Source organism: Oryza sativa, chromosome 3 (genome assembly GCF_034140825.1).
Source record: "Oryza sativa Japonica Group chromosome 3, ASM3414082v1".
Lineage (NCBI taxonomy): Eukaryota > Viridiplantae > Streptophyta > Magnoliopsida > Poales > Poaceae > Oryza > Oryza sativa.
In genome coordinates, this window is record NC_089037.1 from 18,102,507 (window position 1) to 18,115,457 (window position 12,951).

The following is a 12,951-nucleotide window of genomic DNA, read 5'->3' on the forward strand; positions in this document are numbered from 1 at the left end:
CTGTGGCATCAAGACCACCATCCTGGCGAATCCCGACGAGTTCTCGCTGACGTCTTCGCTTGTAGAACTGGCGACGGCGATGGAGGCGATCCCCTCCAAGCACGCGGCCAGGATCGGAGAGGAGACTTCTAACGGGATCTATACCGGGGCGTGCCATGTCCTTGCGTTTGTGAGGCTGGCGCACCCTGAACTCGATCTCCAGAAGATCTTGGATCAGGGGGCGGCTAGCGACGCACGCAAGGATGTGATGGAAGAAGTCGGCGATCTGGGGGAGTCCGTCCTCCCGCTTTTTCAAGAGTAGGATTTCGGCTCCCTTATACTCTTTAGTCATGCTTTGTAAAACTCTCATTGGTTCCAACCGCCTTTGTGTGTGTAGTCATCACCTTAGTTTTCTTTAGCATTTTGATCTCGAGCTTTGTTGTCGTTTGTAGAGATGTTGATGTCGAGGATGTCCAGCAGCGCGGGCAGCCTGAGTTGCCGGTGATCGTTCCGGCACTTGCGTTCGAGCCATATGTGCCGCAAGGCGATGTAGACCAAAATTCGCCTGTGGAAACAGGCATGGTGACGACTTCCTTAGGTTGGTTATTTTTGTTTTCATCTCCTTTACTCTTCCGTCTGGATCGGCTTGCTTTGTTGTGTTCTCAGGAGAGAAGAGCAGTTTGCCTTAGTCGTTTCCATGCTGAGCAGACCTCGAGAGTGCGCTTGCTGACCAAGATCGTCGCATCCAATATTGGAGGACGAACGTTGAGGTAGCGGAACTTGAGAGGACTATGCTGGAAGTGAAGAAGGACCAGGCCGTGGAAACACTCCGAGGTCGCGAGGTGTGGTTCAACTCGTACCTGAAGAGTTGCTGCACGTCCATGACAAGAGTCTGTAGAGAGCTCCGAGTACCCCATGGGGATCTCGAGGAATCGGCGGCCGGATACATCTCGTGGCTGAACAGTGCCTGCGCCAAGCTCGAAGGCATCGGCAAGCGTATCGACGAGGCCCTGAAGCAGGAGTGCCGTCAATCGAGCCGATATGCCGGGGGGCATGTATTGGCTTGCATACGAGATCATCGTCTGCAGCTGCACCTCGAGTTCCTCCACGAAGGGTTTTCTCGTTCTCGGAGAAATCCTACGGAGATAGATCACTTGGCGAAGTCGATGGTGCCGCTGGCGGAGAAGGTCTTCCAGTCCATGGAATGGTGTTGGCCTCCCTGGTAGTCTCCGTATCTTGTGACAAATGTCTTAGGGAAAAGTGTAATATAATTTTGGATTTTTACGGAATTGTAAGAAGTACTTTGTGAAATAGAAAAGAAATCTATCTAACTAAGCTTTCTTACTCTATACGTAGTGTGTAAGAGTGTCTTCTCACTTCGCGACTTCGATCAGTCGTTTGAGTTATACACTCTCGCTAGCCCCCAGCCTTGTCATCGGAGAATTCTTCTTGGAAGATAAGGCTCTTGGACCTTTGACCTGCCTTGGTTGAACAAGCCCTGATCCTAGCCCCCAGCCATGAAGTTTGAAAATTAATTTCCGATTACACGGCTTGGTTAATACGCACGGCGAGAACTCTTACACGACCAGATCTTACATGGTCTTTCGTCTCTACAGGATCCGACAAGGCCTTATCCGCTCTGGGCGTCCCCAGCCGATGTTCCCTTAGGTTCCTTGGAGGCCTTGTCAAGACGGCGTAAAGGGACATGAGGATAGGTTTTAACGCTAGGTGTCATCTGGGTAAGGGATCATCAGGAAGGAACACTTTTATTGTAATCTGTACCTGAAAATAGGCTTTATTGGAGCTGTAAGATGTCTTACAAGTATGGATACTATTGACATATACATAGAATTTACGTAATTGATCAATGTTCCAGGAATTTGCCAACTCGCCCCCATAGCCGTTTGCAATCTTGAATGCGCCTGGCCGCAAGACTTGTGTGATCGTGTACAGTCCTTCCCATTTGGGTGAGAGCTTGTTTCGCCCTGCTTGGCTTTGAACCCGTCGGAGGACGTAGTCGCCGATCGAAAGCGTGCGTGCTCGGATGCGCTTCTCGTGGTAAGGGCGAAGGGCCTGTTGGTAGCTGGTTGCTCGAACGGCAACTCGTTCGTGATGTTCCTCGAGTAGATTCACATCGTCGTTTCGCTGCTCCTCCTGATCCTCATCGGAATACTTCTGTACTCATGTACTTTGATGTCGTAGCTCGGTGGGGAGCATGGCCTCTGAGCCGTACACGAGGAAGAAGGGTGTCTCCTTGTTAGACGTTGTCGGTGTGGTACGCATGGCCCATAGTACTGATGGGAGTTCTTCGACCCACTTCTTGTCATGTGACATGAGCCTATCGTAGACGTGGGTTTTGATTCCTTGTAGTACTATGTCGTTTGCCCTCTCGACCTGTCCATTGCTCTGAGGGTGAGAAACCGAGGCGAAGCAGATCTTGACTCCCAGCCTGATGCAGTAATCCTGGAAATCGGCACTGATAAACTGGGAGCCGTTGTCCGTTATGATACGGTGAGGCAATCCGAATCTGCAAAATATCCCTTTGATGAATTTGATGGCATTGTCGGCCTTGATTTCCCTTGTGGGTGTCGCTTCAATCCACTTAGTGAATTTGTCGATCGCCACGAATAGGAACCTGTAGCCGCCCTGTCCTCGTGGGAATGGCCCAAGTATGTCTAGCTCCCAGCACGAGAACGGCCAAGTAAGGGGGATAGTCTAGAGTGCTTGCGCTGGTAGCCTTGTGTGTTTACTGTGGAATTGACAGGCTTCACACCACTGAACCATGTCGCAGGCGTCTTTGAGGGCAGTTGGCCAGAAAAACCCTTGTTGAAAAGCTTTTCCGACTAATGTCCGACCGGCGGCATGTGACCCGCAGATCCCTTCATGTATGTCGAGGAGGAGATGTATGCCGTCGTCGGACGAGACACATTTTAGGAGTAGTCCGTTTGGCGCTTTACGGGTTATTTTCTCGGCTTCTATGAATTTAATGAGTGGGGTGCACCAGTCGTCTGTAGTCTCGATATCGGCAACGGCGCGCTCTGCCTCTGTAGCCCCCGAGCTGTTGTTGAGGGCGACCGGGCTATCTTCGCCGCTTGCCTCTTTCACTGATGGCCTTGTCAGGATGTCCAGAAAGGTTCCAGGTTTGAGTGGCTCTCGTCTGGACGCACGCCGTGCTAGATCATCCGGTTTGATGTTGTCCTTGCGGTATACATGTCGGACCTCGATCCCATCGAACCTTTTTTCCAGCTTCCTAACTTCTGCGAGATACTTGGATAACTCGGGGCTAGAGCACTTGTAATCTTTATGCACCTGGTTCGCGACTAATTCGGAATCCCCTTTCACGACCAGTCGCTTGACTCCGAGTGCAGCTGCAGCTCTTATCCCGGCGAGTAGTCTTTCGTACTCGGCTATGTTATTGGTCGCCCTGAAGTTGAGGTGAATTGCATGCTTGAATTGTTCTCCCGAAGGTGATGTCAAGATGAATCCTGCCCCTGCTCCTTGGCTGTTGAGCGCGCCGTCGAATGCCATTGTCCACGTTTCGCTGTCGATTTTGTTGTCTGACCTGTTATCAGTCATAGTCCAATCGGCTACAAAGTCGGCGAGTACCTGGGACTTGATGGCTGTTCGTGGCACAAAGTGCACATCAAATTGGCTTAGCTCGAGTACCCATTTTGCAATGCAGCCGACAACGTCTTTGTTTTTCACGACTTCACCGAGAGGGAAGGAGGATACAACTGTGACCCTGTGGGCTTGGAAGTAGTGGCGTAGCTTTCTTGATGTCATGATTACTGCGTAGAGCAGTTTTTGGATCTGTGGATATCTTGTCTTTGCATCGTGGAGAGCTTCACTGACGTAGTAGACTGGTCGTTGCACCTTCTCTCTCTCGACAACAATGACGGTGCTAACGGAATATGGCGTGGCGGCAATATAGAGAAATAATTCTTCATTAGGTTGGGGAGCAACAAGTACAGGGGGATTTGATAGGTAGCGCTTGAGTGCAATGAATGCCTCTTCGGCTTCCTGTGTCCATACAAATTTGTCTTGCTTCTTCAGTAGAGCGAAGAAAGGTTGTCCTCGCTCTCCCATCCTAGCGACGAACCTGCTTAGTGCCGCCATGCATCCGGTTAGCTTATGTACTTCCTTGAGTCTTGTAGGTGACTTCATGTTCTCGATTGCCTTGATCTTCTCGGGATTTGCTTCTATTCCTCTGCCAGAGACGAGGAAACCGAGCAGCTTGCCCGATGGTACTCCGAACGTGCACTTCTATGGATTGAGCATGAGGCGATATCGTCGGAGGTTGTCGAACGTTTCCCGCAGATCGTCAATCAATGAGTCGCTTGTATTGGTCTTGACAACAATGTCATCGACGTAGGCCTCGACATTGTTTCCGAGTTGGTCGCTAAGTGCGCCCTGGACCGTGCGCTGGAAAGTGTTTCCTGCGGTTATTAGTCCGAACGGCATCTTAACGTAGCAGAATACCCCAAACGGCGTGATGAATGCTGTCTTCTCCTCATCCTCTTTCGCCATGCTGATTTGGTGGTAGCCGGAGTAAGCGTCGAGAAAGCTCAACAACTTACAACCGGCTGTTGAGTCCACCAGTTGGTCTATTCGAGGAAGAGGGAAGTGATCCTTGGGACACGCCTTGTTGAGGTCGGTGAAACCGACACACATTCTCCATTTCCCGTTGGCCTTCCACACCATGACTGGGTTGGCTAGCCATTCTGGATGGAGTACCTCTCCGATGAAACCAACTTTGAGAAGCTTGTCGAGCTCTTCTCGTATGGCTTGTTTTCGATCTGGTGCAAATCTCTGCAGTTTTTGCTTTACTGGCTTGGCGTCGGGTCGCACCATGAGTTTGTGCTCAATCACCTCCCTGGGTACCCCCGGCATGTCGGACGGCTACCAAGCGAACACGTCAGCATTGTCGCGGAGGAAGGTGATGAGCGCGAGTTCCTATTTCTCGCCTAGTGATGCCCCGATCTTGACGGTCTTGTCGGGGTTGGCACCGGAGAGTGGAACAATCTTGATTGCGCCGTCCGGTTTCGACGTCTTGTTTCTTTTGCTCACTTTCTTGGGTGGCTCAGCTGTGGCGGGTGGGCTGGGCGTGTGCTCGACCATGTCGAGGCTCCGCTTGTCGCATTGTATTGCCAGCTTAACATTCCCTTGAATAGTGATTATTCCCTTCGGTCCTGGCATCTTGAGCACTTGATACGCGTAGTGAGATGCGGCCATGAACCTCGCGAGTGCAGTTCTCCCAATGATGGCATTGTATGTTGTATCGAATTCAGCGACATCAAAGGTGATCTGCTCCGTTCGGAAGTTATTTGCTTGGCTGAATGTCACACGCAACGTAATTTTGCCCAATGGTTTGGACGATGACTGAGGAGTGATTCCATGGAAGGGTTGACCGGTGGGTGTCAACTCGCTTCGTGGGATCCCCATCGCGTCCAAGGTGCTGGCGAAGAGAAGGTTGATTGAGCTGTCGCCATCGATCAGAACTCGCGCGAACTTGATATTCCGAATAGTTGGTTCGACCACGATCGGATATCGCTCTGGGATGACAGCGGTCTTGGGGCGGTCCTCTTCTGAGAATTCTATCTTCTGTTCAGACTACTTCATCTTGGGCGCAGCTCCCTGTCATGTTGAACAAACTTCACATTCCACTTTCTTGTATTCTCGCTTTGAGGAGTATGCCGTGGAACCTCCGAAGATGTGCGAGACATGGAGATCGGAGTCTGGGTATGCTGAGTCCGATTCCTGAGTAGCCGCCTCAGCGTCCTTCTCGACCACACGTACTCGCTTGCCTTTTTCCAATGCCATGTGTTTTGCGAGCGACTTTTTGAAGACGAGGCAATCTTCTAGAGAGTGTCTGTCCGACTTGTGTATAGGGCACCATGTTTTCTTCGTGTCGCTGCCTTGTGGGTCTAGGCGCTTGGGAGGGTCCGCGTATTCTGTTGCGAGAACTTCCGCTTGAGCTTTCCTTTTCCTACTCTTGCGATTTTTCTTCTTGCTTGACTCAGGTGCGTCCTTGGCTGGTTTCTTCTCTCCTCCGGTCTTCGGTTTGTCGTTCTTGCGTCTCAGTGCGTCGTCCGCATGAGCACATCAATCGACAATTTTGAATAATCTCCGAGTAGTCATGACGCACCTCGTTGCCAACTCCTGGGTAGTATAGCGATCTCTGAAACCGGACTTGAACGTGCGGATTACAGAAGCGTCGGTGATTTCGGGGATTGTATTTCTGCACTCATCAAAGCGTCGAACATAATCCCTCAAGGATTCACCCGAGTTCTGTGTCAACGCATGTAGGTCGTCTTCGATCGTGTGGCGCTTGTAAGTTCCCTGGAAGTTGGCGACGAACTGCTGCCACAGGTTTGCCCACGAAGAAACCAAGTAGGGTGGGAGATGCATCAGCCATGAACGTGCAGAGCCTTTCAATGCAGTTGGCAAATAATTTGCCAACGCGTTGTTGTCCGCTTGGGCAGCGTAGAGTACCGTGGAGTAAACCTGAAGGAATTCTTCTGGGTCGGTACTCCCATCGTACTTCTCTATTGCTCTAGGTCGGAATCTCTCAGGCCATCGGACATCACGCAGCGAACGACTGAAAGCTCTACACCCAGCGCTGGGGGCGGTGGGTTGTCAGCGATCGTACGTCCTTCGTGGATGTCTATCTGATGATGAGGATGAGGAAGATGACGACGATGACGATGGGTCACTTGGTTCCGCTGTACGATTACGAGGGTGTCGGCCGGGTTCTCGAGAATCCTATCGTCGTCTCCCGTTGTTGTCCCGACGCCGATCTCCATCGTCGTCGTCATTATGGCGACGTCCTCGACCAGTATCGCCCAGCACCCGCCGTTCGCGATCGTCGTGATCGTGGCGGTTGTGGCGGTTATCACGGTCTCGGTCTTCGCTCGAACGGCCTCCTCGTTCTTCGTTATCGTGACGTCGTGAAGAGACGCGATGTCGGGAACAGTTCTCGCTGTCTCGTGCGCGTCACGCCTCTCGGCGGCCATTCAAGTGATCGCGGAGATCGCCGGTGCCGCGAGGTGAAGGGGTGGCTCGATGAGGCGATTCCCGCTGTTCAGGGTTTTCGCCATTAGCACCGCCAGTTGGTGGCTGTTCCGGGTGCGCTACAGCAGCGGCCTCTTTGAACGCGTTGCTGAGGTTGGTCACTGATTCCCGTAGCCGTTCTGTCCACCGTGCGAGATCGTCGTTCAGAACGGGATCGTAGGGGGTTTCCCTCAGTATTGCGTTGACGGCCCTGATGTGCTGGGCCGGTGTAGTCACTTGATTTTCCGCTTCCGCATTAACGCGCACTGACGTGCTGGTCCCGTCAATAGCCAATACCTCGCGTGGCGTACTCGTTGACGATGAGCCATAGTCTTCGAGCAGGTGCAGGACTGACGGTTCGTGGGGATCGATGTCGATTACCTCAACGAATCGATCTGAGATCAGCGTTGCTCCTTGTTCCTTGTCCTCATCCCTGAGGGGGATACGTGACTGTTGGACCTTAGGAGGTGACGTCTTCATGGCACTGAGAAATACCTTGCAGCTTGAGAGGTCGTGATTCTTTGTCTTGTGAATAGGACAATAGACATCACGAGTTGGAGAAGTACGCTGAATTCCACGCTCTTTGCAGGCACGAATTTCAGCGTGGACGTTGAGAAAAACCTAGCAGGCTTGCAAGGTGTGTTTTCTGGTTTTTTGGATAGGACACCAGGACCTTGTCACCTCGGAAGTCATCCTCGTCGGCTCGTGATTCTTGTCGGAAAGACAAGATTTGGCCGCACTAGGATCCTTCTCGGGCTCGGATGTCGTCGACGTTCCGTTCTCCGCTTCGGCGGGAGGATCCTTCGACATGGAGTCGTCCTGGGTTGTAGCCACTGCGTTCTCGCTTCCGATCATTGATGGACCAGTCGAGATCAGCACCATGGTGTAAACCGGTAAGACGATTTCGCCGACTTGAGTCAATACCAGCATTGTTGAAGCAGGAACTCCTTGGTTGAGGTTGGTGTTGACGCTGTTGTCGACGAAGCTGGATGACATAGTAGTAGAACCTTGAGCACCAAGTTCCCCTACCTGGCACGCCACTGTCGACGGGCGATACCCGTAGACCGGATATAGAGGGTACTAGGGTATGCTGGTACGAGGATCTACGTAATACAACATCAAGCAGACAGAAAACAAAGATTATACTGGTTCAGGCCCCTTGATGGGTAATAGCCCTAATACAGTTGATATGGGATTATATGATGGAAACCACAGATTACAAAGGGAATAGCGGAACTCGATGATACCGACGAGATCCTAATCGAACAGGTTCGCTTAGATCTCCCGGCGACTTGGCTCTTGTAGACTTCAACTCCGTAGGCTGTGATTGATGTGTTGGCTATGAGATTCGATGCCTTAGGTCCTCCTGGGTGGGTCCCTTTTATATCGCAGGTCAACTGGTCTCCAAATAGGACTCGGAGACATCGGACCCGGCACGATACAAGGACAACCCAGTTCTGTCCGAGTAGGACTCCTTCCATCTGTAAACTCCGCAATGAATTTCCTTAACGTATGCCGAAAACGTCCGTATACGCGCAAGTATACCATATCGATATGTGACGTATATTGAAGGGTAGAGGATATACCTTACCCATAACCCTGACAAGTTTGAGTTTGAATTTGAAAATATGACAACTTCAAACAATTTTTTAAATACTAAATGATTTCAAATGAAAAAACTATCAACAACAAAGTTGTATAACATACCAATATTTACAACTTTTATTTTTATTTTGGTATTTTTCTATATAACATTGTTTTGAATAGTTTGAATTTGAATTTGAAAATATGACAACTTCAAAACAATATTTTCAAATACGAAATGATTTGAACTAAAAAAGTCATCAACAACAAAGTTGTATAACTCATGAAGATCTGTAACTTTTATTTTGGTCATTTTTCTATATAACGTTTTTTTGAACAGTTCGAATTTGAATTTGAAAATATGACAACTTCAAATAACATTTTCATATACTAAATGATTTCAACTAAAAAAGTCATCAACAACAAAGTTGTATAACTCATCAAGGTCTATAAGTTTTATTTTTTGTCATTTTTCTATATAATGTTTTCTTGAACAGTTTGAATTTGAATTTGAAAATATGACAACTTCAAATAATATTTTCATATACTAAATGATTTCAACTAAAAAAGTCATCAATAACAAAGTTGTATAACTCACCAAGATCTATAACTTTTATGTTTGTCATTTCTTCATCCGACAAAGTGCTAGTAACATTGTTCACAAAATTTACATATGTGTTATAGTTTATAAAACTAGATGAGAGATATGTGAATTTTGTGAACAATGTTACTATCACTTTATCGGATGAAGAAATGACCAAAATAAAAGTTATAGATCTTGATGTGTTATACAACTTTGTTGTTGATAACTTTTTCAGTTGAAATCATTTAGTATTTGAAAATGTTGTTTGAAGTTGTCATATTTTCAAATTCAAATTCAAACTGTTCAAAATAAATATTGTATAGATAAATGAACAAAATAAAAGTTATAGATATTGATGAGTTATACAACTTTTTTGTTGATGACTTTTTCAGTTGAAATCATTTAGTATTTGAAAATGTTGCTTGAAGTTGTCATATTTTTAAATTCAAATTCAAACTGTTCAAAAAATGTTATATAGAAAAAAGACCAAAGTAAAAGTTATAGATCTTGATGAGTTATACAACTTTGTTGTTGATGATTTTTCCATTTGAAATCATTTACTACCCGAAACAATATTTGAATTTCTTATATTTTAAAATACAAATTTTATATAGTTCAATCAAATCCGGATGGAGAAATGACCAAAATAAAAATGGTAGATCTCAATGAGTTCTACAACTTTGTTTTTGATAGCTTTTTCATATGAGTTCATTTAGTATCATAAAATTTAATTCGAAATTTATTTTTTCCTAGAAGTCTGAATTGCCTCCCACTGATGATAATACTTGCTAAATATATATTTGATCCAATTAACTCGGATTTACTAGTGAAATATGTGTTCAAAATAGATGTTATGTGAATGTGGTTATGTTATGTGAATGAATGTATATGAATAGTGGATGCTAGGGTGTGACATCATGGCCCAGGGCTTAATAGGATTAATAGAATACTTATACTAACAAATTACAATTTCTCTCTTGAAAGCCAATCTCCAAAGAACAATAAGATTAAGACGTTAAGTGTGCTTGGCCTGAGCAATTTTTGGATGGGTGACAGACCGGGAAAAAACAGGCTATAATCTAGGCCCGTTAGAGATAAGAGTCATCCGTGACGGGCTATAATCTATACCCGTTAGAGATGAGAGTCATCCGTGACGTGTTATAATCTAGGCCCGTTAGAGATGAGGGTCATCCGTGATGGGCTTTTGTGTTGGCCCGATTGAGATGTGTCATCCATGACGGTCGGATGCTCGATTGAGATATTTTCTCACATCACTGACCTTTGCTCAGTGACGGGAGCCCTGCCCGAAAGAGATGATGCTTTAAGCCCGTTAGAGATGACCAATCCCGTTATAGTGACATACCGCTGTTTGTCTAAACAATATGAATATGCTGACCGCGTGTTTACTACTACGATTTGATTTTTCCATGTCGATTTTTTCATACGGATGGGCAACCCGCATGCACCCAAAGGTCTACGAATATCGGATTTTTGCACGCGGCCAGCGCAACCATATACAAAAATCTGATTTTCGCATGCGGGTGCTTAAGCCAACCGCATGCAAAAAGAAAAAATCACGATTTTTTTTTAAAAAAAACAAAAAATACACCGAAACCCTAACCCTAGAATCCTCTCGTCGTCGCCGCCGCCGCCATCCTCGTCCTCCAGTCGCTGCTGCCGTTGTCGGCTTCGTCGTCCTGTTGCCGCTGCTGTCATTGTTGTCCTCCTCCCCATCATTGTTGCCGATGGATCCACAAGGGAAGGGCCACCGCCGGATCCGGGCAAGAGAGGGCTGCCGCCGTCACTCATGCCTAGCCCCGTCGCGGCACTCACTCGTCTGCCGCTGCCGTCCCACTCGTCTGCCGCCGCCGTCGGAGTCCGCGCCCGCCACCCTCGCCCTCCACTGCTGTTGCCCGAGCCCTCGCCCTCTGCCGCCACCCTCGCCTGCCACCGCCACCACTGTCGCTAGAGCCCGCCGTTGGAGGAAAGAGAGGGGAGAGGAGTAGGCGGCAGTGAGATTGAGGGCCACCGGATCCACGCGGGGCGGCGCTGTTCTCGGCCGCCTTGTCGGCGGTGGCGCCGCCCACTCCTTCTCGGTGAGAAGAGGAGAGGAGAGAAAGAGAGAGAGGGGGAAAGGAGAGGAAGAGACATAAGGAGAAAAGAGGAAGAGAGAGAGGAGAGGTGGTGAAAAAAAATCTGAAGTGTTGAAAGGAAAAGAGGAGGGTATTTTCGCATACGAGCCACTTAAGAGGCTCGCATGTGAAAATTTATTTTTCATGCGGCCCCTTAAGAGAATCATATGGGAAAATAAGCTCATTTTTGCGTGCAGCTCCTTAAGTGACCCGTATGCGATAATAGATTTTTTTTTACATATGGACCTATTAAAAAGTAGTATGTGACAAATGAAGATCGATTTTTGCAAACGTAACTGTTATGGTCCGCCTACAACCAGTACTCATACAGGAAAATATTTTTCTCGTAGTAGTTGGGCAACGTCAGTAGGCATGGCGCACGGGAGAACTACTTTAGCGTCCCAAATCAAGATGAAAATCAAAAGAGCCAAAAAAAAATATCGATTGTAATCCGGTGAAAATTATGTCGCCCAAACCCGAAAAGAGTTACTCCCATGTACTAGAAATATAAAAATACCGCTAATTGCACGTGTAATTTTATATAATACTCTCTCCATCCCTAAATATTTGACGCCGTTGACTTAAAAGAAATTGAAACGATGTGACGGAAAAATTGAAAATTTGAAGAAAAAAGTTGGAATCTAAACATGTCCTAACACTACATACACGTGTAATTTTATATATTACAATGTAATTACACTCAATTTTAATAAATCTTGACTATAGATATATATTTAAAATTCAACATATCTAAAGACTTTAAACCTACCCAAAATGCTCGTCCCTCAATGTTTTGCGCTGGCGTGGACGTTGCCGCGTCGCGACACGTCAACGCGCGCTGAAGAGAGGCTGGATTTCACGGCCTCCTATGCGACTGCCTCGCCTCTGTAAATTTTTTTTTTTAAAAAAAAGCCCTCTCTTTTATATATTTCATGGCCCAACGGGAAACCTGTACGTCCAGACCATAATGCTGTGGAGGTTGTATGGGCCTGAAACGATGGTCGTCGTAAAATTTAAACTTCTTTGCCTGGTGTTTTGTGACGACAAAATTATACTTCGTCGTGAAATTTAAACTTCATTTTATTAGTATAAATCATGATTTTTGTTCCCATAGTTTTGTACAGCGGCCCGCCAGGCCCACGTGCATGACACCGTCATAATATTTTGCATGGTCGAAGAAGCTTGGCTCTCCCTTATCGAGATTGCTAAGGGGCAATCGAATGCCCCTAGCGATCAGATTCTATCCCCCTCCCTCACATGGTTTCATTTTTTTGGCACCGCATTACTTTTCTATTTTAGTAAATTTATGCACCTAAAATTTATATACCTCAAGTTTACACATCTAAAATTTAGAAACCTAAAGTTTATAAATCAAAAGTTTATATATCCGATTCAAATTTGAATTTGAATTCAAATACTTTTTATATATAATATTTCTATACATCTAAAGTTTATAGACCCAAAATTTATAAGTCAAAAGTTTACATACCCGATTTAAATTTGAATTTGAATTATATCCGATACAATTTGAATTTAAATTCAAATATTTTTATATATAGTATTTTTATACCTCTAAAGTTTATAGACCTAAAGTTTATATGTCTGAAATTTACATACCCGATT